The sequence below is a fragment of the Larus michahellis genome, chromosome 1 (genome assembly GCF_964199755.1).
Source record: "Larus michahellis chromosome 1, bLarMic1.1, whole genome shotgun sequence".
NCBI lineage: Eukaryota > Metazoa > Chordata > Aves > Charadriiformes > Laridae > Larus > Larus michahellis.
Window position 1 is genome coordinate 153,255,770 of NC_133896.1, and position 24,602 is coordinate 153,280,371.

Consider the following 24,602-nt stretch of genomic DNA (forward strand, 5'->3'; position numbering starts at 1 on the left):
AGCCTTTCTGCATCTGTTATATCATGGGTCTTGACAACATCATAGGCCAATGTCCCTTCTGATTGAAGTAAAGTATTAAATTTTAGTATCCAGAACAAGGTGATATTTCAAAGGGCAGGCTATTATTGAGCTTGCAGGTGATAAGTCTCAAATTCTGAAATTCTGCATTTTATAGAGAAGCACAACTGCTGACTTCAAAAATAAGTTTATAAGAAACTGCCAAACACAAATGAACAAAGTTCCCAAGGCTCTGGACCTGATTAAAGCCAGGGGGTTCCAGGGCAGGGTGCAGATTGCTTTTCTTGAGCTTCGCTGTGGCTTCTCCACTTCACAGAATAGGAAGAACCTGCTGGTAGTGGTGTTAGAGAAGATTATATTAAAATCAGGTCCAAACCTCACTTAAGAGACACGGAAGAAAAGTTCTGTAACTGTAGTCAGTTTTGCACTAGTAATAGATCCGCAGCGGTACAGTTGTAATAATTATATAATGCCATTGTAATACCAGATAAAGAAGGAATACACAATTTTGATGATTTCCTGAGAAATATTCTGCTTGAGTAGTAGATTGCAGGAACGCAGACATCTCCTGGTGTCACTAGCACAGAATTGTCCAGTTTTCAGGAAGTAGATGGTGAATGCAAAAATGTTTACTTTAGGGATCATCAGGTTGCCTGCATTGATCTTTTCTGTAGGGAAACAGCAGACTAAGAAGTGTCACACCTATCACTTAGAATGGATGTAGGTCCTGTTTGAATGGTGAAGTCCAATTTTTTGCCCCAACAGGTTCAAAAGGATGGAACTGGCTAGTGCTGACAGAAGAAATAATGTGAATTGCAAAAGGTGGACATGAAAGCTATGTGTTTGGGTAAACAGTCAACACAAAATACTGTGGTGTTCACTTTGGGTATAGAATAAATCAAAATCCTCCTTTCCACAATAAGTATTTGTGAAAAGAAAGAACACCTAAAGTCACCTTTCACACTTGGTCCACACATAGAGGAGTTGGTGGTAGAATCCTAGACTGGTAACTATCCCTGGAAAATCAGAGGTAAATACCATTCCCTTTCCTAAGCAAGAGCATAGAATCATAAAATCATATAATGGTTAGAGTTGGAAGGGACTTCAAAGATCAACCAGTTCCAACCTCCCTGCCATGAGCAGGGACACCTTCCACAAGACCAGGTTGCTCAAAGCCTCAACCAACCTGGCCTTGAATGACCTTCATGACATCAGGGTCATTCTATTCTATGTCACCTGCTCCAGAAGGACAGCGATCTCCTTCTCATGGACCATTTAATTCATTCCATCTTCCATCCACCGTCTCCCATAAAAAAATCCAGTTGCTATAAGGAAGATGGAGGGTTACAAAAGACAAGAGAAGGTAGAAAGACAAAAACAACTTGACATTGAAAGTAAGGAGGTAAATAATTTAACAATGAATTTCTGGAGAACTGAGCTGAAGTTGGAAAACCACAGAGTAAAGCCAACCTTTTTGTCTGATCTTACTGCAACTAATGAAACATTAACTATAATACATAAGCATTGGTGATCATATTTCATTTGATGATCCATTAGGGCCTCACATAGTTCTCTGCTTTTTCATATAAAACATAATACTTTAGGGGGAGGGAGGCAGGCAGGCAGAAGGGGAAGAGGATTTGTACTCACACTGTGTGCTGGCACAATAATGTTCTTCCTGCTGAACTAATGGCTGCTCATAGGGTTTAGGTCAAAGAGTTTAATGGAGCTTAGCTCTGGATGTCTCAGTAACTTCTTAGATTCTAAAACTAAACTACTTTAGTCTTAAAATACAAATGATGATGGTCCTAATAAGGAGACACATTCCCAACCAGACTTGAGACTGAAATATATGATGAGAATGCTAAAACAGACGATATCTTTCTTCCAACAAGTGCTGTGAGAGATGTCTGTTCCTTACTGCAGATGAATTCACTGTTTCCTGCAGTTCTCCAAGGCAGAGGAGAAGGAAAGGATGTTTGTACTCAGAATCTTTCTTACATTTTATTTAGCCTCTGAGATTTACAGATATATATATTTAAAGAAATACTGAACATACATATCTGTATGTATTCTGCTTTTTTTGTTATGTGGCAATCGGTTTGTGGGGAGAATGCAAAGGTCCACCTTACCACATTATATTCCAAGATGCAGTATGAAATACCTTGCTCCTATGTCAGCCACAAATGTCACTTCAAAAAAGCAGAGATATCTATTAAATAATTTCCTTTTTCAGACTTTCTACTGTTACCTTCCTCTATCTCTCTAAAAAGTTCTTCTCATAACATAGAATTGGCATTACAGACCAATCTATTTGACAATCCAGATTTCTTTACCGACATAAATCTGCTGCTTCTGCCTGATTTTATTGCTTATTGAAGTTTCCTTATATATGTCCTGCAATTGCACTTATACCCACAAACTTATATAAGTTCCCAATTAAAGCATATTTTGTTGTTTCCAGACAGGAATATCCTGAAGTTTCTTTCAAAGGAAGGACAAGAGTTCTTTCATCTGAAATTGGAAAGAAATGAAGAAAACTTTTCATTCTCTTTCATAAAATTTACTTCTTTTTTTCCTGGGTTGGGAATCTCTGTCCTGACAGAGCTGGACAGTTTCCCTAGTCAATGCATAGAAAAACAGATATGAAGGATAAGGAGAACACCTTTCTTTGCTTCAGAGAAGAGAAAAAAAGTCTAACATACCTTAACAATTGTGCACTGGAAGTTTCTTTTACAGTGTTTGTACAAGAAAGAAAAGAGGACAGAATTATTCTAGACAGCTTTTGAGTATTCAAAGTAAAAAAGGGGAAAAGGAGGACTGAGATTTTCACACTGTTGGACTTTCAATAGGCAGCTGCATCTTTGTAAAGCTAGACTAATCTAGGGTTAAGCCTTACCATGCCCCACTAGCGGCTATCACTTTGTGCAAAGTAAGCGCAGTTGCAGTTCTGTTGTCTGGCTTCATGGACCAAAGTGAGAGCTCCAAAAGGCTGTGGTTGAAGCAAAGTGCAGCAAAGTGCAGCAAGGTGCAGCAAAGTACAGAAAGCAAAAATTTGATCCTGCACATCTTCAACTGCTGGATGGCTCAGAAGAGGCATTGCAAAAGGCTCAGGTAGGTAAAGGCAGTCCATAACTGCTCCGATCTAAGAAAAAGAGTGTCTATGCAGACTCTCCAGTGCAAGACGCCTGTTAAAATATGACACACTAGTTTTGTGATTTCTATTGTCTCTCTGATGGTAGGTTTCTTTTCTTTTCACCTTGCTATACTGTGTCATGTGTAGAAGAGCACCACCAGGTAGGTAAAAAAGGAAAGGGTCCCTTTGCCATTGTACGAGGCTGAGAACGGTTTGCACAGAGTGTGCTGGCCACTGATCCATGTATAAAACGCACTGGAGGCTTGTGCAGGTAGGAGATGTGAGAAAGAGGAGACAATGACAGCTGAGGTGATCATTAGCTGGGACCCTTAATGTCTAGCAAGTGCTGGTAGGCAAATGCGTGAGTACTGCATGTAAACATGGGTGTAAACTTGGGGTAATTTTGCAGTCCCTCTTGCATGGGAGCAAGACATTTTCTGCTTTTCCTCTACAGACATATTCAGCTTCAGGAGTGTCTTGTGCCATCTTTCACACGCAGTCACCTAAGATCCGGCCAGCCCTTTTGCTTCGCTTGAAATTCCTCAGGCAGCAATGACAGGACCTGGAGATTGTAATATCCTTGTGAATTCGTGAGGGTAGACAAAGAGCCTGACTCTCTTCTCCTTTACAAGGGCGTAAACTGGGAATGTTGTCACTCAGCTGCAACTTGAATGAAACCGCCTCATTGGCCTCAGACACCCAAGGAGAGAACTGGGTACAAAAGGATGAACAGAAGGAACCGAGGGAAACAGAGGAAGAGGGAGAAGCCCATCCCGCCAGCTTCTGCCTGGGCTCCTCCGTAGCTGTGAACAGCTGATGTAAAATCTATATTTTCTATTGGGGAATTATCCGCTGAATTGCATCTATAGGGTTAATTTACTATACATAAAACCAAGAGTCAAGCTTATGCTTTGAGACTAAGCCAGAGGAACAGCCTTATGCTACACTTCCTGTGTGCTAACAAGGGTGGAGGAATATGTAGCCTTTAGAAAGGAAAAAAAAATATATATCCTTTGAAAATGCTATTGTTTCAAAAGACCTCAAAAGTGTGTTAGGTACCTCACAGACATATTGTTCTGCCTGTAACTCACATCTGAAGGAATATTTATAGTTTTGGATGTTGTTTTTCTATGTTTTGTTTGGTTTTATCCACCAGTCTAGATAGAACAGAAGAGGGCTCCATACTGGCATGATGTAAGGACACCTTGATCTTCTTGACTTAAATCTTTGTTTTCAGTTTTCCCTATCAGCTGTCCATTATGGGGAAATCTGAAGCCCAATTGTGAGTTGCTGTGATGAGATAGCTAAGTAATATTGAAGACACAATATGGGTGGGTTCTTCTCCTTCCCTCAATGTTTTGGTTGCATGTGATTCTCAATTCTGTTAGGCTTTTATTGCACTGTTCAACTAATAGAATCACATGCACTTCCTAAAAAATACTGAGATCTGCCATAGATTGCTTTAATTTGTTTGGTGGTTTGTTTTTTTTTTTTCCCTTGGGAGAAAAAAAACAAACAACAACAACAACCAAAAACTGAGAAAACCCCTTAGCTATACAGAATTTTGTACTGAGGCATCACGGTTGAGATTTCTGAAGAAAGCAACATCTTGTTGTATTGGAAATTACCATAGCTCTTGTAAACAGGTGATAAAAGTGCCTATCTCAGTGGTTATCAGCTTGTTCATGTGCGTAATTACTTCTTACAATGCACTAACCCTCCATGGCCTGACAAAATTGGGAAGGATGTCGTATTTTATTTATATTTTTATAGATATATTTGAGGATTGGGGTTTATATATATATATATATATGTATGTATGTATGTATGTGTGTTTATATATAAATCCCGCATATAGATGCAGCAGTGAGATTTCCTCTCCTGAAAGCTAGAAAGAAATAAAGAAGAAAATGGTTACTAGCAGAAAATAGGGAAAAAATAGGAAGGAGCAAGAACAGCAAAAAAGAAGAAATCTGATATAGAGATTGGATGCTGGGAGAAAGTACTGAGCTATGTATAACACCTCCGCCATAGACTGGAAAGTCCAGGAAAGTCCAGGTTAACTCACCCTTGGTTGCAGAATGGTTGCAGAAAGCCATTAAAAAGTTAAAAGAATCAATTTAATTTACCACATTAAACAGATGAAAAAAACCCAGTGCCAGATCTAATACAGATGTTTTGCAGTATAATGGGAAAATGAAGACATTTTCAAGCAGCAAGGCTTGCAAGTCATAGTCTTGAAATGCTTAGATCAGGTGGCACTGTCTGTTAGAAAAGCAAGCTCTGTAATGATATTGATTGCTTCCAAGGCCATATTAGAGATGAAGACAAGTCCCGGGAGACAGGTTGTTGTCACCTTGACCTTGGGTCAGAGCTAGACCACTGACCCCTGACACCAAGGACTTCTGCACCGCATTGTGATATCTTTCATGCCTACAGACAAAGTCAGCAGGGGACACGTGTCGATGTGGCTCTTGCCAAATCAGAATTGACTGGCCTGTAGGAAGCTGGAGAGCAGCGGGAAATGTGGGTTAAAGTATGTCAATAATGTTTCACAAGAACAATTTCTCCCAAGAATTGTAGCTGTTGGAATGTTTTGACATTTATTCGGTAGAGAAATGTAGCATGTTTTGTGAAGCACTTCAAGAGAGCTGCTGCTAACTGCCGTGGTGTATTGATCTTCCTGTTAAATTGCATGGGCACACTTGGGAGATCATTGAGATTCAGGCAACAGGACAGAAAGGATCGGCTGCACCCGATGGTCACTAATGGTAATTGGTTTCGATCCTTGCACTTGAAGAAGCCGTGATTTACTCGGTTCACAGATGAATTGTAGACACTAAATATTTTGAAAAGAAAATATACTGTGATTTCTTTTTCTCATGTCATTTACAAATTATTGCCTCCACTTCTGAATGTTTCATATGAAGTATATAAATCCACATGACTGGGTATAAAAAACCATGCTAAGCAATATTTCAAGGAATTCTCCCTCTTATCTGTAAAGCTTCTATTAGTGCAAAGCAAATGAACTTTCTGATCCTAATATAAATGAGTTAATGAAATAATTATAATAATATTTAGCAGGATCTTAAAAATCCATCAACCCTCTTAAGCCTCCCTATCAGCACAATACATCTTTTTTACACTATGCACATTCCTCTCTCTGTCCCATTTAGTGGTGTATCATCACAGTTGTAACTTAACAAATGTTAAAAAGAAGTGTATTGATGGCAACTACAGAAGTAGAATAATGTAGGCAGGTATGGATAGTAATGTAATATTGGAGTAAATTATACTAGAATGAAGAATCTGATATGAAAATTGGATACTAATGTTAATATCAGAGTAAATTATTGCTACAATACAGGATCCGATATAAAAATTGGAGTATACTTCTGAAAATGAATGCGGTGATAATGCTGCCAAAATTCATGCCACACATGATTTTCAAAGCAGATTTTATAGGGCTTCTGTAGCTTTCTGCTTTATACAAGATACTTTGCTAAGTATATGTACATAATTACATGAAAGCAAATATATTCAGTAAATGACGACTGCTTTAATACAAAGAAATTCATATAGACTAAGATTCTGGGAAAGAACCAATTTTGTACTTCTTTTAATCTGTTTCAAGTACACGTGTCCTTTATCATCCATACTACATTCCTACGGTTTTTTAAAGGACAAAAGGGTTTTCATTTTTTGTTCTGCGTTTTTCCCTTCAATGGAGAGGTCAGCAGTTTCTCCAAACAGCTGAGTTTCATGCATAAACTTGCATAAAATATCCATAAAATCTATATAGCACTTTGACAAATAGAAAATAGCACAATATGAAGTAACAACATATATTGTTTATTTGTTAACTGAGCTCAAAACTATGTCTATCTGGAGTCTTTTGGTTAAAATGACTGTAAGTAGACTGTAATTTCAATTACAGCTAAATCATGCATTGTAAAATTTGTACCATCTAAAACTAAAATAGAGAAAATGGAGAAAATGAATGTCTGAACGCTACTGAAAGTTCAGTATAACGGCAATATGGCACTTGCAATTGTTATACAAGTCTCAAATTTCTGAAATATTTACAAACCTTAGATAATGACAACCTCAGGAGAAAATCAAGAAAACAGACGGCATACAGGAGACAGCCTGAGGCAATCAGTGATGAGGTCAGATCTATACAGTATGTGTGCTTTACATGAAAAACGCTCTACTAAAATGTCTTTGCGTACTGTGTAGGGCTTTGGGATATAGCAGGTATTCACTAGGGGAAGGTAAGGATTATTTACTAGGATCAGTAACATGGAATTCAATATTAAAACCGACAAAGGTTATCATCTATTACACATTAAATTCACCACAGTTGTTTGACAACTCTCATAGCAACAGATTCCACCCTCAACAATTCAAAGCAATCTTTCAGATTAAAGTTCATGTGATCACTTTAAAGAACTATTCAGTGTTAATCAAGCAATATTGCTTCAGGCATCGTGTTTGTCTTTCACTTCAGGCTATTTGGTTGATTGCGGAAAATGCTGAGTTTCTCTGTGTGCCTGTGCAGAGCTGTGTGTTTGTTAGGTGGAAGTGACAGGTGAGGTAGCGATGGGGGGATATGAGGGCTGATTGAATGGACTCTGCAGGAGGGATAAATAAAGTCCCAGTGGCTGAGTATTCTGCTGGGATAGGATAAGCAGCATATTCTGTATTAATAACTGTATATTCTGTCTAATTTAATTTTGCAGAACAGTAACTAATGATGATATGGTTAAAATACAAAAAAATTCTTTAAAACACCTGATTATATATATAAATAGTATATACACACATAAATACATATACCTATATATACACACATTCATATATGCATCTAATTTAGGTCATTGCCCAGATTATCTTGAACAGGTAGCACTTCACGCATTTTCTAGTCCAAGCTGTTACTCAAAGAAAGGTACTTCTCAGTGGAATAAAGAAAATTTCACCCCAACATTTTACAGGATAGAAAACATTTTTTTTCTCTCTAGTTGTGCAGCCTCTGCTCCAGTCGTGGTTAATTGCTGACCTAACTGTTGTTCTGAGATATTGCGGATGTAATATACATAACAGTAGCATTGCAGAGAGGAAAGACTAAAAGTGCTGGGACCGTTATGTGCTCTGACAACCCTGTTGGAGTGTTTCCTGAAGAGACCTAACAAGTGTCCAGCACCTTCAAAAAAAATCCTTTTGAAGAAAGCTTTCCTTCTTCAATGCTGCCCTAACATCTAACCAGACGCTAAATCCAAGCTCAAGGTGAGAGACTGCTTGCTATTAGTCAGTGCAATTAGCCCACCAGGCTGAGCTGTAGGTTCTTACAGGTAACAGTAGCAACCATTGATATCAACAATGGGGGTCATACAATTGCTAAGTCTTGTATTGATATAAACAGAGTCCTGTATTAATGTAAACGAAGAGTCCTTCTTGCAGGTCAGCAGCATAACCCTTTGATATGAATGAAAGCTAAGTGAATCTTACCGCAGGATTCCCTGTGACCACTGGAAGTGGATATCCTGTCACAATTTCTTCAAGAAATAAGGTTGAAAAAAATTCCACAACATCTGAAGTAATTTGTATTTCTTGACTTAAAGAAGTTCTGCATTCAAAACAATCTAAAAGTAATATTTTTTACCCCAAAATTTCAATTTCTTTGTAAAAACTATGTGTAAGAAATAGGCATTTGCAAACAAACATCTGATTGAAAATGCTTTTAAGTGAAGAATTTTTAAGTGGTCAAATATCCCATTTAGATATTTTTAATAAAAACTTCCATTTTTTCTGGTTCAAAATGATCTTCCGTTAGAGACTGTGCCAAATAAGAACTGTTTATAAATAATTAAAACCTAAACAAATGCTTTGAAACTATACATGGCACTTTACCCAACCACACTTTTTTCCCCCAGTTCATCAGTTTGCATAAATTCCTCACTCCTGAGACAAACCAGTTCCAGCTGTTGGAAATTCCTGTTGTTGGGGAAATATTGTCCTATTCAGCTGTCCTTACCATGACTGTCTCCAGAATCTGGAGGAAGATTTCATTGGGAAAGCCATCATATTTTGTATTTTGGGAGATCATCCACAAAACCATCTTTCTATTCTGCCCTTCTCACCATTGCTAGTGATAGTTTTCTGGGATCTGATAAAGGGTGATGTTATTTCAGCATTAAGTCACATAAGAATGAATACTAAACAAAACTTGCTGAATTTTTGCAATCTGCTTGAAGTGTGAAAAATATGTATGTCTCATAATCTTCCATAGTGTTTACTCCTATTTAAAGATATTCTTACAGTAAGAATTCTTTAAGCATGAGAAATGAAATAATAATCATCCGTAAGTATTAAAGCATAATGACGTGTACCCTTCTTACTCTTTCCTCTCTTAGATTATCCAAAATAAACAAGGAAGCTGCTGACCTTGCCCTCCATATGTGTTTTCTAATGGTCACAAACATTCTGGAAGAATTAAGGTTAATCTTTTTTTTTTTTTTTTTTTTTTTTAAAGATCATGTTTTATTTTAATGATACTTTGAAATTCCTTTTCAGCCAAAAAGAAATCCAGTTAACTGTGGAAGAAAATTCAAATCCTGATGATAATATCCTTGACAAGTCTATGCTTCTTCAGAGTAAATGAGATTTTACTGTGTTTTCTTTCACTTTCTCTTTTCATATTCCATAAGAAAGAAAAATAGTTTCTAATGAATCACTGATCCTTCTTTTTTCCCTTTCTTATATTATTACCCTTGCTAAGGAACATTGCCATAAATGTATATCTTCTTTTTCATTTCTTCCTGAGGGAAAAAAAGAAAGCATTTTACAAAGATTTCTAAGGTCCTCTTCTTTTCATTTTGAATTATTGCCTGATTTCACTATATGCAGATTAATTAATGTCATTTGGATTTTATTCTTTAAACTCCTTTCAAGTGTACATGTTTCCTTCATATATGTGTATATGTACTAGCACAAACTATACATAAAATAAATAAATACACATCAATAAAGCTGAAAGTAAAAAGACAATTTATATCAAAGAGCTCTGCACAGAGGTGCAGCAGTGCAGTAGATATTACAGAAGGATAGCAACAAAGTAGAAACTCATGGCTCTAGTTAACAAAAACAAGCAGTTAAACACACGTAAATGCATAACACAAATATAAATACCTTTCATCTTCTTTTGAGAAATACAGGTAATTTAATAGTTCATAACCGGATACTGTGCTTACACCATCGTGAGCCCCAAGTGAATGTATTCAAACAAGCGAGCAATATTCAGTCTGCCAGCGGAGTGAGGCTTTTCTGGTCAACGTTTTTGGCTTCAGCTGAAGAAAATGTTGCCAGTCAAGAAGTAATGGGATGTATCTGTAATTAGACATCTCAGAACCACAAACTGAGGCTGTTTAAAGCTCAAAAGAACAAAAATAAAGCCAGTGCAGGTAGCTCTAGCTGCAAGCAATTTCTATATTTACAATGTTTCGTTTATGCAGAGAGTGCAGAGGAAGTCTCGTTAAGAGTTTATTAGAGGTATCACCCTTGCGGGCTGTGTCTTCACAGAGTGATTTTGTCTATAATACTACAGAGGGAGCGGAGTCAGGAAATACATGAAAGTAAGAGTAAGAAGGGTCTTCTAATACTTCCAATGTGGCTGCACGGCACAGGGAGTACTCAGTATTCTCTTAACTTGGTAGCATGCATAAAACATTGGTGTCTCACCGGCCATCATGAAGGAGAAGTTCCCTTGTGACCAGTATAGGACTTGTGGTAACAATCGAGATGCCACTGTCATCATGCTGTTACCCAAGGGTCCCAAAAGATGTGCATTAAAACCCTTAAGAGGGGTGTGCAGGATGTATGAGCGCCTGCTACATAACAGAGAGGAATAAAATGAATATAGTATAGAGTATGTTGTATCCTTTGAAAAAGCATTACATTTTCTCCAGGCTCTCAGAGTCAAAAGCTCTATTTGTGATGACAGACTGCTCTGCATGCTCTGTATGTTTTCCACTCATTAATCCCTGCAAGATCTGGACTGATAGATTGCTCACAACCAAACATTGAACAAAAGTGTGACTTCCCAACAGAATGACTTACAAAGGTTATTCTAAATTGGCACGTCCAAAATACTCCTTATCAAGGGAAAAGAGATTTGCAAAACAAGAGAACAAGGGGAAACTGTCATACAACCTTTTTTGCCTAACTTCTATCCTTAATATTGCTATGCAGACAGTTTTACAGATTTTTTTTTAACTGTAAGCTTCTTGCAGCAGCCCTGCTAAAACTGTGGTATGCGGAGACGGCAGATGAGCTCTAACTGTGTTCAAAATTCATACATTTAGTATTGTTAATGTTATTCCTAGCTGCTTTTAGTATTACTGATTTCATAGATTATTTTCTTTTTATTCAATGTGGGTAATTCTTGCTTTAGTTTTATCTTCTTTTGAATATTTAGTTCCTATTTTTATCAGTTTACATGTGCTTAGAAGAAGAAAAATACTTGGGGTTTTGATGCATTTCTTGAGAGGAATAGTCACTCTTCAGGATACTTTGCTACTTTTTGTGAAGAATTTGGCTTAAAGTTGATGCAATTTACTTTCTTGGACTCTTTGTAAAGGAACACTTAAACAATACTGTTTAATTAATAATGGGATTATGGGTATGGAATGCATATTTAGCTTCATTTTAAGGATGTTAATATCTGAAAGTCTTAGCATCATTTTCTTGCCAGATAGCCAAAATGTGGCCTTTATACTATGAATATTCCCTAAGATGGTACCAGTAACATGGAGAAAACAGCTGAACAAAAGTTAATATTTATGAGCAATCTATTGGGCAAACACTACAGGGAACTGACATCACTGAATATATTTGTACAGTGCATGTCACCCAGCCTTTCTCCACTCATAGTTATTCCCAGAACAAGAAAAAATTCTGAATTCACTTTTTATAGTATCTATTCTTTCCCTGGTCAGACCTAGGACTACGTAAGAGAAAGTTCCCCTAATGGAAAATTTCACGTGTGATTTTCAGAAGCAATCAGAAATTATCAGAAATAGTGATTTCAGTGGAAGCAGATCTCTGCTGGAAACATTTGAAAATTCTTCCATCATGCTTTTGTAAAGGAACAGGTAAATAAATACCCTCTGCTTGCAGTAATATCCCCAAAGAATATTTTGCTGAGCTATTGCTCTAACTTGGATTAACTCATGATGTTGGTGGAAAGACGCCAGAGTGTTAATAATGTTGGATTTTTATATATAAACATATAGAAGAAAAATGGTGGATAAAAGAGAATACAGTTCAAAGGAAAAGACATAGTGACTTTGATCTTTCCCACAGGTGCAGATCCATTTATGACAATGGGCCTTTCTGAAGGGTTTTTGTATTATTTAGACTTCCAGCATTAAGATCTTTTTTCAGTTGAAACCATTCAGATTGGAATATTGAATCTTGATTTTGCTTTAATACCTATTTAGCAAGAACAGGATTCTCAGACCAATTGGTTAGCTAGCCATCCTTTTATCCATGTTCATCTGGGTCAAGTTCAGAGATTTTAAGCAAAGTGATATAACGTACCCATAAATTGATCATGCAAGGGTGACTGAAGGGGAAGTCCAAGTTCATATATATACACACATATTTATATATAAATGAACACATATATATCAGTATACATATACATGTTCACGTATCAGTGGATCAGAAGAGGGGGAACTCAGGAAAAGATTGGAAAGAAAGGGGAAAGAAAGTTCACACTTAAACTTCCATCGTCTCTCAGACACATACACACCTACATCCCTTATATCAAAGAATCTTTAGGCCTTTAAGTGCATATATTACACCAAGAAAACCCCATGGCTCACAGCCTCTGAATAACAGGCTGACTGTACTTTAAGGCTTTTCCTGATTGCTCCCATGGTTGAAAACATCCTCTGGGCTGCAATTAACCTGTCCCAGTCAGGACAATAAGGGAAAACCTTTAGCTTGTTAGCGTGCTGTAGGGCACATGCACATTAAGTCTGAAGAGCTCACACCTGTGAAGATCCCTGCCTGAAGTGCCTGTATCCAACAGCACATACCCTGCCAGGCAGTGTGGCCTGGACCATGCACCATCACTCACATCCTACTTCCGTCATGTACAGGAACCCTTTCTACAGCCTGGAAGACCTCTTCAAAAAGAAGGCCAGGAGCTACCTGTGCAAGAGAGTGGAAAGAGAAGGTATTCCAGGAGACATGTACAAGGTGGTCAGCCCAAGGCAGCAAACAGAAACATCACATCTGTGGATGGATCATCAGTACAAAAAAAAATACTTTTCTCATGTCCTGGAGGACAGCGGTACAACATTTGGTGTGGTTGCAGAGCCAAAGGACTCCTCCCAGTACAGAGCACCAACTCATCAGGGACTTCCATTACCCTGTTCCACATCTTGAGTTTGGGAAGAGTTGCACCTTGCCAGGGAGTTGTGCCCATTGTGTAGGAAGCTGACACCTAAGCCTCTTTATCTGGCAGATCTCCTATTTGCACCGTCAGTTGCTCAGAAACTTCGGGATGAAACCTTTTCTATGCAGAAAGCTATAATAGCATTATGGCTACTTACACCCATTTACACGCAGGTTGCTGAGAACTGTCCTATATGCATATGCAAGAGTGAAGTGAGTACTTTCAGAGCTGAACCTTTGCTCAGCTTTGTTGACACTTTCCCCTAATTCGGGTCTTTCGTCTGTGCACACATGCATCAGTGGTGGTTCTATGCAGCCCCTGCAGCTGCAGGAGTGACTTACAGCTGGCCTACAGTCGCACAGAACCAGTCCACTATGTTCTTCTGATTAACTAACTGGTGAGGGGACAACGTGTTCGTTCTGCCACCTGAAGGTCTCTGAAGCCTTCTGCCTTATTCTCCTCCAGCCTCACAAGTAGTCACAGCATGCTTATCCGCAGTTTGCAAGTCTTTCACACAGATGCAGTGGGGTGGGATTAGGGGAAGTTTTTCTGCTGCAAATGAAATGCCCATGCTGGAAGGTGTTTGCTAAAGGTGATGTGAGGGTTTGGGGGACAGGTGATATGTGAGGTGATGCATGAAATGCAGTGTGGGCATAGGCTGCTGTTCAGGCACCTTAAATGCCTACGTGTTTTTATTGGAACAGCTTTAATAGAACTCAAAAATTTTAATTTAATTTTTAAAAATCAATTCAATGTTCTTTTTAATTTAAAAACTTGGACAATTATTTCTGATTTCATCCCTATCATTTTTGGTTTTAGCCCTGGGATAGCAAACTTTGGTGGAGTTGGTTCTGTTTACGCTCTCTAAGCTTGGCTCTTTACACCTTACATTGCAGTGAGACAGAGGTTAGATAATATATAGCAGAATGTCAGAAAATGCATGTGCATATCCGTAAGCACAGAAAAAACAGTTATAAGGGAAAAAAAATAATGAACAATAAATGAAAGCCCAGAGCACTAGATTCTGTACTTCTACTTATGACCATTAATGTATTAACTCAGAAACAGATTAACTATTCCATTAGACCCCTCATATACTTAGGTGTCATTGTTGTCTGTGTATGAGAGGGAATTTGGCCTAAATGAATTCGTCCCTGTCTAAACAAATGAGCAGAAAAGCACATCTGTATTGCATGCACATGGAACCAAACACAAATGTATCTCTGTTACCTTGCGTTTTGTTTTATATATATTTTCTGTGCTTGTTTCTGATTTCATACACTTTTTGAAGCAGAGACCCTATTTTTCCCTTTCATTTAACCCAGCTCTTAGAGGAGATTTCAAAAGTAAATGGAAATGTAGCATATTAAAAAAACAAAGTCTAGTTATAAGAAAGATAAAACATAACCACTGCTTGCCAAGACTGTTGTGGAGAATTAAGTGTGCAACTGCCTTCCACTACTTGCATATGTATGACCACTGAATGTTTCTTAACACAGTAAAATCTAGCCACTGGTACTGGAGTGCCAACCAGTGTAGTAAAAAAAAACAAACAAAAAACTGGGGAGGGACCCCCAACAAACTTTTAAAAACTTCACAAATGAAACAATTGCAACAATAATGAGGAAGTAATTACATTTCAATTCCTTTACTCCCCACACTGGCAGTAGCTAAGACTCAGATAGCTGCCAGTAGCTAAGGACAAGCAATGGGCTGTCTTCCATTTAGGCATATAGTCCAGCATTCCCTATCAAGAACAGGGTAAAATCTAGTCATAGATTATTGGTGTCACTATCACAAAATCACTAAAATATTGTCAATGTATGAGATATCTTATTTAATGAATATTGAACCACATTTTCGTGCTGTTCCGTGATGTCAGTCAGAATAAAATTCAAAAAATCAATGTTGTGAAATTTGGAACAGCAAGCCTAGTGAAAGTACGAGTCAGACTTAGCACATCTGGGAATGGGGACTAAAAGAAAGTGAGTAATCAAATTACTGCATGAAGTGCATCCCATGAGTGGGGATAACGTTTGTGAAACTTCATGGAAGCACTGAATGCAGAACTTATTCATTAATGGAGACTTCAGGAGCCACTGGAAACAAAGTTTGGATTTGATATGACTGAAATCGTCAGTCAATAAGGACGCAAACATGAACTGAAATGTAAACACTTTTCATTAGACACTTCAGCGCTCTCTTTTCTGTTTTGAACCTGTAGGTCAACAAACTATGCCCTGGAGCCTAATGGACGGGAGTTTGCAGACTGATGCTGCCTTCCCTTTCCCTCGCTTCTGTGTGTGATCACAGAGACAAGCTCCCAGTGACACCATCAGCCAGTGAGCAAGAGATTTTGGTAGCAACCCCAGATCTGGATGCTTTTACTTATAACAAGCACTACACTATTCTCAACAGAGTCCTGGTGGCAGAAAATGTTGCACAATGAAAATCCATCGGAGTGAACCATTAGCTGCCGTTGTTCAGATAACAAAAGCATCAAAAAACACTAGCAAATATGATAAGCTGTATTTCTACTCCTTAGAAGGGGAAGAAAAAGGAATGCTGATATTTATGACTTGGCTTCAGTCTCAAGCATGATGGCATGTAAAAAAGAAAAAAAAGGATCTACTTCCAAGGAGAGAGGAAGGTGAGAAAAGGGACAGGTCTTTGAATTGTTGAAACTCAAACAAAAAGTAATTTATTCATCCCGAACCCATCTATTAAGTAGGACCTTTTTTCCTCTCCAAAATACTTGGGATACTTAAATCATGGAATATCCACTATTTAGATATAGGGATCTACACTCCCCAGGTTACCGAATCCGGTAGTTATCTCTACAAGCCACTGGAGCACGACTAAGAAGTGGCAAGATTAGTCAACATCACAAGAAATGGGCTGCAGACTTTATAGAGGATTTAGTTCTCAACTATGTGTGTCATTAACTTTTCTCAGTTGTCTCCTCTATTGCCACCTTTATTAAACTATAATAGTCTCATAAAACAAACATGGTATGCCACTTCCAGCAATTATAGCCTCTTAATAAGGAATTTATACTACCTTCTGCTATAAAACTGCAATAGAAAATCCTGGCTCCAAACTTTACTAAATGTAATCATAATCACTTTTTGTTTATAACTTGCTGCTGTGCATTGCTGAAATACTTGGCTTTGGGTGGTGATAGTTAAGTGAGTGCACTGTATATAGTTCAAGACCTTAGAATACTGATGTACTGAGTTATCCAGGAAGAAAATAGGAAGAGATATTAGTGTTAGGTTTGTCGCCTAATATAGTGTAGGCATATTTATTACATTAATTAACTTTGCAGACTTTAATAGAATTTTATTTGGAAAGTTACACTTTTTTTCTACTTTCAGAGCTATAACAGTATTTACGTGTTCGCAGATTAGAAAACAAGAACAGTTTGTCTGGATTTGATTCAAGTCTTTATAATCCTGTTATACACATTTTTCTCCCCTGCGTTCATAAAAAGCTGCAAGTTGATAAACATCACTTACTTGGCACAGATCAGCCATTTTCCAGGCCATATACCTGAGAAAAGTACAATCCACAAGCCAACTGCAGCAGGTATTTTAGTTCATAAAATGGAATAGGCATCTCCAGCCTCCTCTAATCAAAAATGAACAACATCCCTTGCTATGTGCATTGGCTTTATTACCATATGGTAGCTGCCTGGGAAAGTGGTAAACTCCTGGAAGTTCAGCAGCATGGCCCCTAAATGGCAGGGGCTCTGGTCAGGTCCATGGGGAGAAATGGGGGAGCTGTGGTCTACTACCCCCAGCCATTCATCTGTTCTATGACCTCAGACTTCGAATGTTCATGCTGGGAACACGGAAAGCATGTAAAGAATACCTATAGGATGCTGAGGGCTTATGTTCTTCATGGAACGAGCTGCATAGCCATGTCTTTTTTTCTTTCTTTTCCTGCTTGTTGACAAAAACTAATAGACAAAAGAGACAGAGGTATCTCCATTTCTGGCACCCTCAGCACAAGTGTGATGAAAGGATATTTAAGACGCAGCTGACTAAGCCGGTTATTTTAACAACAGAACTACCAGTGGACATTTCTGTGCCTGTCATGTTATCTAGGGCTTTAAACTAACTTGAAATATCAATTTCCATGTACTGAAGAGAAACTGAGAGGGTCCAGCAGGCCCGCTTGCAGAAAACTTGAAGTTTTAAAATGAAAATATATTGCAAATAGTATAATCTCTCTTCTCACTCCTCCCACAGATTATTCATTCAGGCATATAGTGAATGGGATAGAAACTCTTTGTGTACAACGTTCTATAGGGAATGTGTTGTCCCATGGAGTTTATCAGTATAATGATTAATGTCAGATTTTAGATCGTGTTCCACTGGCTAAAATTTCTGTTGCTGAGCACTTATATGTCTTACTGTGTACTTCTGTTTACTTGGAGGACTAGTGTGGCAAAGATTTATTGGATACCTAGACTCTATGTACACAGTAGGAGGTGCTTTTCCATCCCCAGCTCAGAGCCTCCAAAGTAATCTGTGAGTATGAATCACTCTTGATCTACTGTTTCTCAGATTTCCGGACAGTGTAAAATATCAGTCTCAAAGCATCTGCATCTCTAAACTCTAAATATCAAACTTTTCTTAATTAACTTTGATTATCTCACTGCTTAAATTGATACTGAAAGAGGGAATATAAAAGTTAATACTAAAAGCTGAACATATGATTTATGTTCGTAACATAAATCGACATACTTTCTGTACTGAACACCTTCCTTTAAAGCTCTCACTCTGTGCTTAAAAACTCGAGCATTTTTACTCTTCCTTTCAGGACAAATTTCAGGTGAAGAGACAGAGTGACATTTAAATTTCTAAAAATCATTAATCTACTTTTTAACTAGCTGAAGTTTCACTTCTCTTCTCTTCTCTTTGTCTTCTCTTTCGGTTTCGGTTCTCAAGGTCATATTCATCGGTTTCCAAAGGCTCGGCTTTTTGTGCAGCAAGTTAGATGAAGAGCTAAATGATTATTTTGTAGTAAGAAGATGAAAGTTAGATGAACCTTGACATATCACTCAGGGTATAATTCAGCAGTGAATTCATATCATCAGGATTTATCTACTTTAGAAACTAAACAGTTAACCTAATAATCTCTTTTTATTGCTAATTTAGAAAAGTTTTTTTTCCTAAGTACACTCTCACTTTTCTGAATTCACTGCATGTGACCCGCATCTTTTGTCCACTGCACCATTACCAGCAGCTAATCCCTCTTATTTATTGATAATTGGACAAAACTGAACAACATGCCATCTCCTGAAAACTGAACGCCACTAAGGCCTCTATTCAGGTTTTCCCCCAAAACCACATTAGTTTCCAAGTTCACTTCCTTTGTGGTATATCAATGGGAAAAGAGTTTGCAATTCTCTCATGGCTTAGGAATTCCACTAATTCTAACCTGCACGTTGCATAACCGTGTGAGATGTAGGAATACGATGTACTCGGGCTCAAAAATGAACACTTGTAAAACAGGAAAGGGAAAACTCATTTAATGTTTTTCTAATCAATTTGGAACTTGCAATGTTCACTTGAAAACAAATGTTCATTGTTAGAGACCTGATGGTCAATGGGTAAGTGGTAATTAAGCAATCAGTATTTGTGAAATGTGGCCTGGTCCTTAAAGTTTTAATCACATTTTTCATCATTATTGGTTTTGTCAAACACAACCTGCGTTACTGATGCTTTGTGAAATAATCGCTACAACACATTCAAGATAACGTTGAACTTCTTACAATCATGTGTCGCTGGCAATCACGTTTCTCTACAGGTTTATATAGGTCAATTACTTGGTGCACAGTACATGGGTACACACTGGGTAGAAGAAAACAAACAAAAAAGCTGCTTTAGGAAAAATCATAGCTATCATCTGTCTGCAAGACCTCTAAATAGGAGCTCCCCATGAAAAAGATTGCCATTTAAAAGCAGAAGCACCACCGAGCGGTGCTGAACTTCCCCCTTCAGCAAAATTCTCTTTCATGCTTTTCTTGATTTGCCCCATCTCTGTACAGCCTTTCAAATATCCAGCTACACTGATCTAAAGTCTAAAGATGAAGCCATAAGCCTCCCCTTGCAGAAACCAGGGAAGAGAATAAAATTCCTGTGTGGCATTTGACAAGACTGCCTGTGTGTGAAGTCCCACACTAAGGTACCCAAGCAATTTGGGAGTGGGTTATCTTTGGAGCAGGAGGCACTGCATATGGGCTTATTAGTCCTGTCTGTCAGGGCTATGCTACTTTAATGTGGCTTTATAGCATCTGCGTCACAAGCTTGTATCCTCGCTATACAGACTCACCAGCTTGCTCAGAGTGCGCTAGAGTACGTCTAACGCAGCCTTTCATTGCGGGGTGTAGACATATTCCAAGAATATCTGCTTGCCATTACTCAATTTGGGAAATGGATACGAGTAGTTTTTCTGTAGTGAGGCTGGCTTTTAGCTAGGGAATTTAGGAAGCACACAGCGATCATTCAGAAGCAGATGAAAAGAATCTTCTCTATCACCATATTTTTTTTTCTCTGTCAGCTTCCCTGGCAAGAAATCATGTCTCATTTATAACAAATGGATTTTTTTTAAAGAAAAAGTGACTGTTCCTAAGCACACAGTCTTGAATGAAGGGACACAAAGAAACATTATTTACACATGGTGTGAAATGGAGTAATTTACGGTTTTTAATCTCGCAAATAATTTCAATCATATATTCAGAGCATATCACCATTGTCTGTCAACTTTAATTTCAGAAATTGGAAAGTATAATGGCTTTTCTTTTCACTTACAGGGGGGATGAATGGTATTGTTAGAGTCTATTTATGGAGAAGCTGGAGTGTCTCCATAACACAGCATGCATATCTGCAAAAGCCAAGAGTGGACCCTTGCCCTATAGCTCTGAGAGGAGTGATGTTGCCAACAAAGATAGAAAAGACCCAGTAATAATCTCCGAGGGCCAAAAGACATAAAGATGGTCAAATCCTTCAGTTATTTTATGCTGACAGGCTTACTGATACCACTGATGGAATTTCATTCATTCACATAGGCAAAAATAGTGATTCACACTGCTCTCACTGAAGTCAATGGGAGAACAGAAAACTTTCTATCATATACATAAGAGGAAGACTAAATTCAAAACTATCTGTACCATGAACTTAATAACTTTCTTTTTTTACAGTGTGAATTTTTTTAAATATATTTAGCAAATGAATGTTTAACTAACTTTAAATGTATAGAAAAATCAAAAGCTTAGAAGCAAAAGCTATTGCTGGATTAAGAGCGTGCAAGGAGTAATTATACCATATTCCCAAATCAAACAAAATGTATACTAATTATCTCTAATTTAAAAATCATGTGAGGATTTTTTCTTGAACCTTGCAGAACCTGGCCCTTAATCTGACATGAAGGCTGAGAATAGAGTAGTAAGTAGATTTTACTACAGGAAAAATTATGTTTGAAGATATTCTGGAATCTGCATGATCATCAGTAGCACCGTAATTCCACAACCAAAAAAGGAGTTAATTTTTTTGCCCACTTCTTCCTATTTCATTAACCTCTTGAGCTGCCATTGCATCCCACAAGAGAGAAGAAAGATGTCACTATGTGGCTGTGGAGAGTGGCCCCCCAAACTGCCTCTAATCTGGTACCTAAAAGCACTGAAAAGATTCAGTTTCTGTGAAGAGGCTAAGTGAAAATTTGGCAATGATAAATTGAAAAGAATAAATAAAAAATCCCTTACATCTCATGGTTCTATTTCTGGGTGCTCTGGTAATGCGTGTACACAACATGAGCGTTTGGTGTTTTTTGACACAGTAAAAAAAAATGCAAATGTTGACGTACTTGTTATTGTTGTCCACAGGGGAGTACTCTCTACCACAGCTAGAAGGGAATAAGTAACCCATAGTCAGTGGTTAATATCCTAACGTACAGTGGTTGCCAGGGACGATACAGGATTTTTGCTTTCAAGTGATAAAAATGGTTAGTGGTGTTAGAATTTTTTTTGGTGTTATTAACTTCAGCCAGGATAGATTTGCAGGCTTAGTCATATTCAGGAAAAATCCCATGTTGTTCAACCAAAAAAATTATTGCTGGTTTCAGGGGTTTTTTTTGGTTTTGTTTTTTTTTTTTTTCCAGAGTGCTGCTTTCAGAGCACTCCCCATATATCTAGGAGATGTGCAGAATGACAGTGCCTGGTACAAAATAAAAAATGAGGTACATTCAAGTGAAGTAACACTGGACCAAAATTAGCCCCTCTCTGAACGTCTATGACACAGGAAACTGATTTGGGAAGTTACCAGCTAAGATTTGTACTAAAACATCTCAAACCATATTTCTCAAATACAGACTTCTAAATACATAATTGGCCAACTAGGACATATTCACATTGTGTAAGTTTAAACACACACTTTTGGTGCCCAGCATAGATGATGAGTCTTCCTACAGTCCATGGAGAAAATTGAAAGTCTGAGTTAGGAGCCTGTCAATCTCCAGAGACTGTAGCTTTCAGTTTACCAAAAACTTATAAATTCAATACACTGCCTTAATCTCCCCAGCATGAACATCTCCCTTGCACCTAGATGTCACCAATTCTTCAGAAAAAATGAATTCTTTCAACCCTTGATTTTGAATGGCAATTGCAGAATAAAGGGAAGCCTGGATGTATAGTATGCCTGGTCACTACCATTTCTGTGTGCAAGTTCTGTCAGTCTATCAGGCAGGATTAGGAGGGACCATTTCTAACACAGGAGAAGTAACACAGAAGTAAAACAGTTGGCCGCTCCCTAAATACAAATACATGCCTTTGTTTTTACAATAATAATAGGTTTCTTGCAACAGTTTCTCCCATCCATGACACGAAGCCACTGGCAAAATTTCCTTTAAATTTTAGCAAGTTTCCTTCTTTCCTTAGCTGTAAAGTCTAGGTAATGGGAAAATGTTATACTGCAACTGCCAAAAATGTTTTTCCTCCTGACAATGGAAAGACAAAGGGTTCACTAATCATGTAACATTTATCATCAATTCAATCGATTCTTGACAGAGAATGAAGGTGGACTGTTTGATATTTAAAGGGACTGTACGCTCAGGGGATATTGAATTATCCAAAGATCACTGCTAAGGAAAAAACAGAAAATAACACACCTTTTGTGGAGACTGAAAGTTTCTCGACTGTAGGTCCTAGCTGCAACTTGCCTTTAACCTGGAATATCTCCTATTTCCTTTCCCAGTAGCTATGAAGCCAAGAAAAATGAGCAGAGTCCAAACTGGGGACATCACAACTAACAGAGAGGGAAACCAAAAATGACTCCAAATTCAGAGTTTAAAGAGTTAAAGAAGTAATGCTATTTAAACAGGGTTGCAGAACTCCTATTAAAAATGGCAGTACTATAAATGTTCTAGTATTGTCAGGAATGTTCTGTTGGATGACACTATACTGTGATTTGTACACACAGCGGACCAGAGCTGATGGGTGAATGAAATGATCCATAACCCTCACTGACACATTTAGAGCAGTTCAGCTGCACACAGAGAACAGTCCATCATTTGCACCCTTCTGTGAAAGCTGGCTTTACCAAGTGTTTCAATGAAATATGTGCAACTTCCCATTTAAATTAGTACCACATGAACCATGAAGAGCACCACAGGTATCTGTTGTAGTACCAGCCTAATGCAAAAGTGGACTGTCTTGTAATGCTCTAACAGGAAAGACATACAACCATTCATCTGTAACATATTAAAACCAGAAGAAATAAATTACTCTATAGATGAAGAATTATTGCTTGTGGAGAGAATGTGCAAAGGTAGTTCTAAAAAGCAGCTTTTACTAAAAAATTATTGCAACAGCATTTGAATTCCTAATGCATATTAAACCTAGTTCGCATAATCATAAATCATCATTTTTAAATCAAGAAAATCTGCTTGAAACTTTTTAAAGGTTTATTTTACTAGTTCAGAACTATTTCAGCATTACCACTGAGGGAAGCACAGTAGGAGTGACTATAAGGGTGAAATATAAAACTTCACCTTTTGACAAGGAAAAGCTCTTTGGTACTGATTTTTTCAAATTTACCAGTAAGAGCTGCGTAAGTGTCTAAAAATGTCTTGTGAACATACAGGTGACTACAAAGAATTGAATTCCTATGGGTCGATTTGCCCTCTTGTGCAATAGCTTTTCTTAAATTGTCTCAGGTAGTCTAGTTAGTTAGGCAGAAGAGTTAGAAAAAGCAATGAATTTACCCAAATGCTACAAAGTGTTTATATTAAACTAATTTTAATGGGAAAATTAATCTCTGAATGTTCATTCTAAGCAAACTACCTAATGCTTGATAAATCCTGAGCTGAACACAAACTAACATTCAGGGTCATGAATACTTACTCCATTCAGGGTAGTGTGCAGGAGCTGATGTACACGTGCCTTTTGCTATTGGATTAGGGGACAGTACCAGCATGAATAAAGAAGCAGTCTTACACTTGCCCACCAGTCTAGATACATGTTACTCAGTGATGGTTCCAAATATACAAACAAGGACAAATGGAGTCAGTATCTTATAGCCCAAATTTCCAAAAGTGTGCCTTGAATTTCAATTACTGGGTGCTAAAGTAGCCTCTGGGAAATCAGTTGTGTTTCAGCTGCATCTGGTTAGAAACGCTCTGTCATTTCTGAAAATGAGACCTTTGTCTTCATTTCTAGCAGTGCCTAGAAAGCTGGCATCAGGTCCAGCCTTTCAATAAAACAGACTGTTTTGCACTGGTATCTGGCCTATATACAATAGCAATGTAGTTTGGATTAAAGAATACTCTTATCTTCAAATATTCGTAATGTGACTTTTAAAACAGAGTATCTACAAAGTTCAGAGAAAATTCTGCAGTACCGTACTTGGTCTGAAACACACTTTGCAAAACCAGCTTTGTCCTGAACTTATAGACCCATATGGCTGTGCTTCTCACTTGTAA

General features: G+C 37.8%; 1 long non-coding RNA gene across 2 annotated transcripts in view; it reads right to left on the minus strand.

The window, feature by feature from the left end:
- LOC141737911 (uncharacterized) overlaps positions 1–10,782 on the minus strand; it is a 30,211-nt gene extending 19,429 nt beyond the window's left edge. The window contains exon 1 of one of the 2 annotated variants that reach the window (XR_012585270.1): positions 10,346–10,782. This is a non-coding gene — a long non-coding RNA (uncharacterized LOC141737911). The remainder of the gene's footprint in view (positions 1–10,345) is intronic. The other variant, XR_012585271.1, reaches the window with a different exon arrangement.
- Between the last annotated feature and the right edge of the window lie 13,820 nt (positions 10,783–24,602).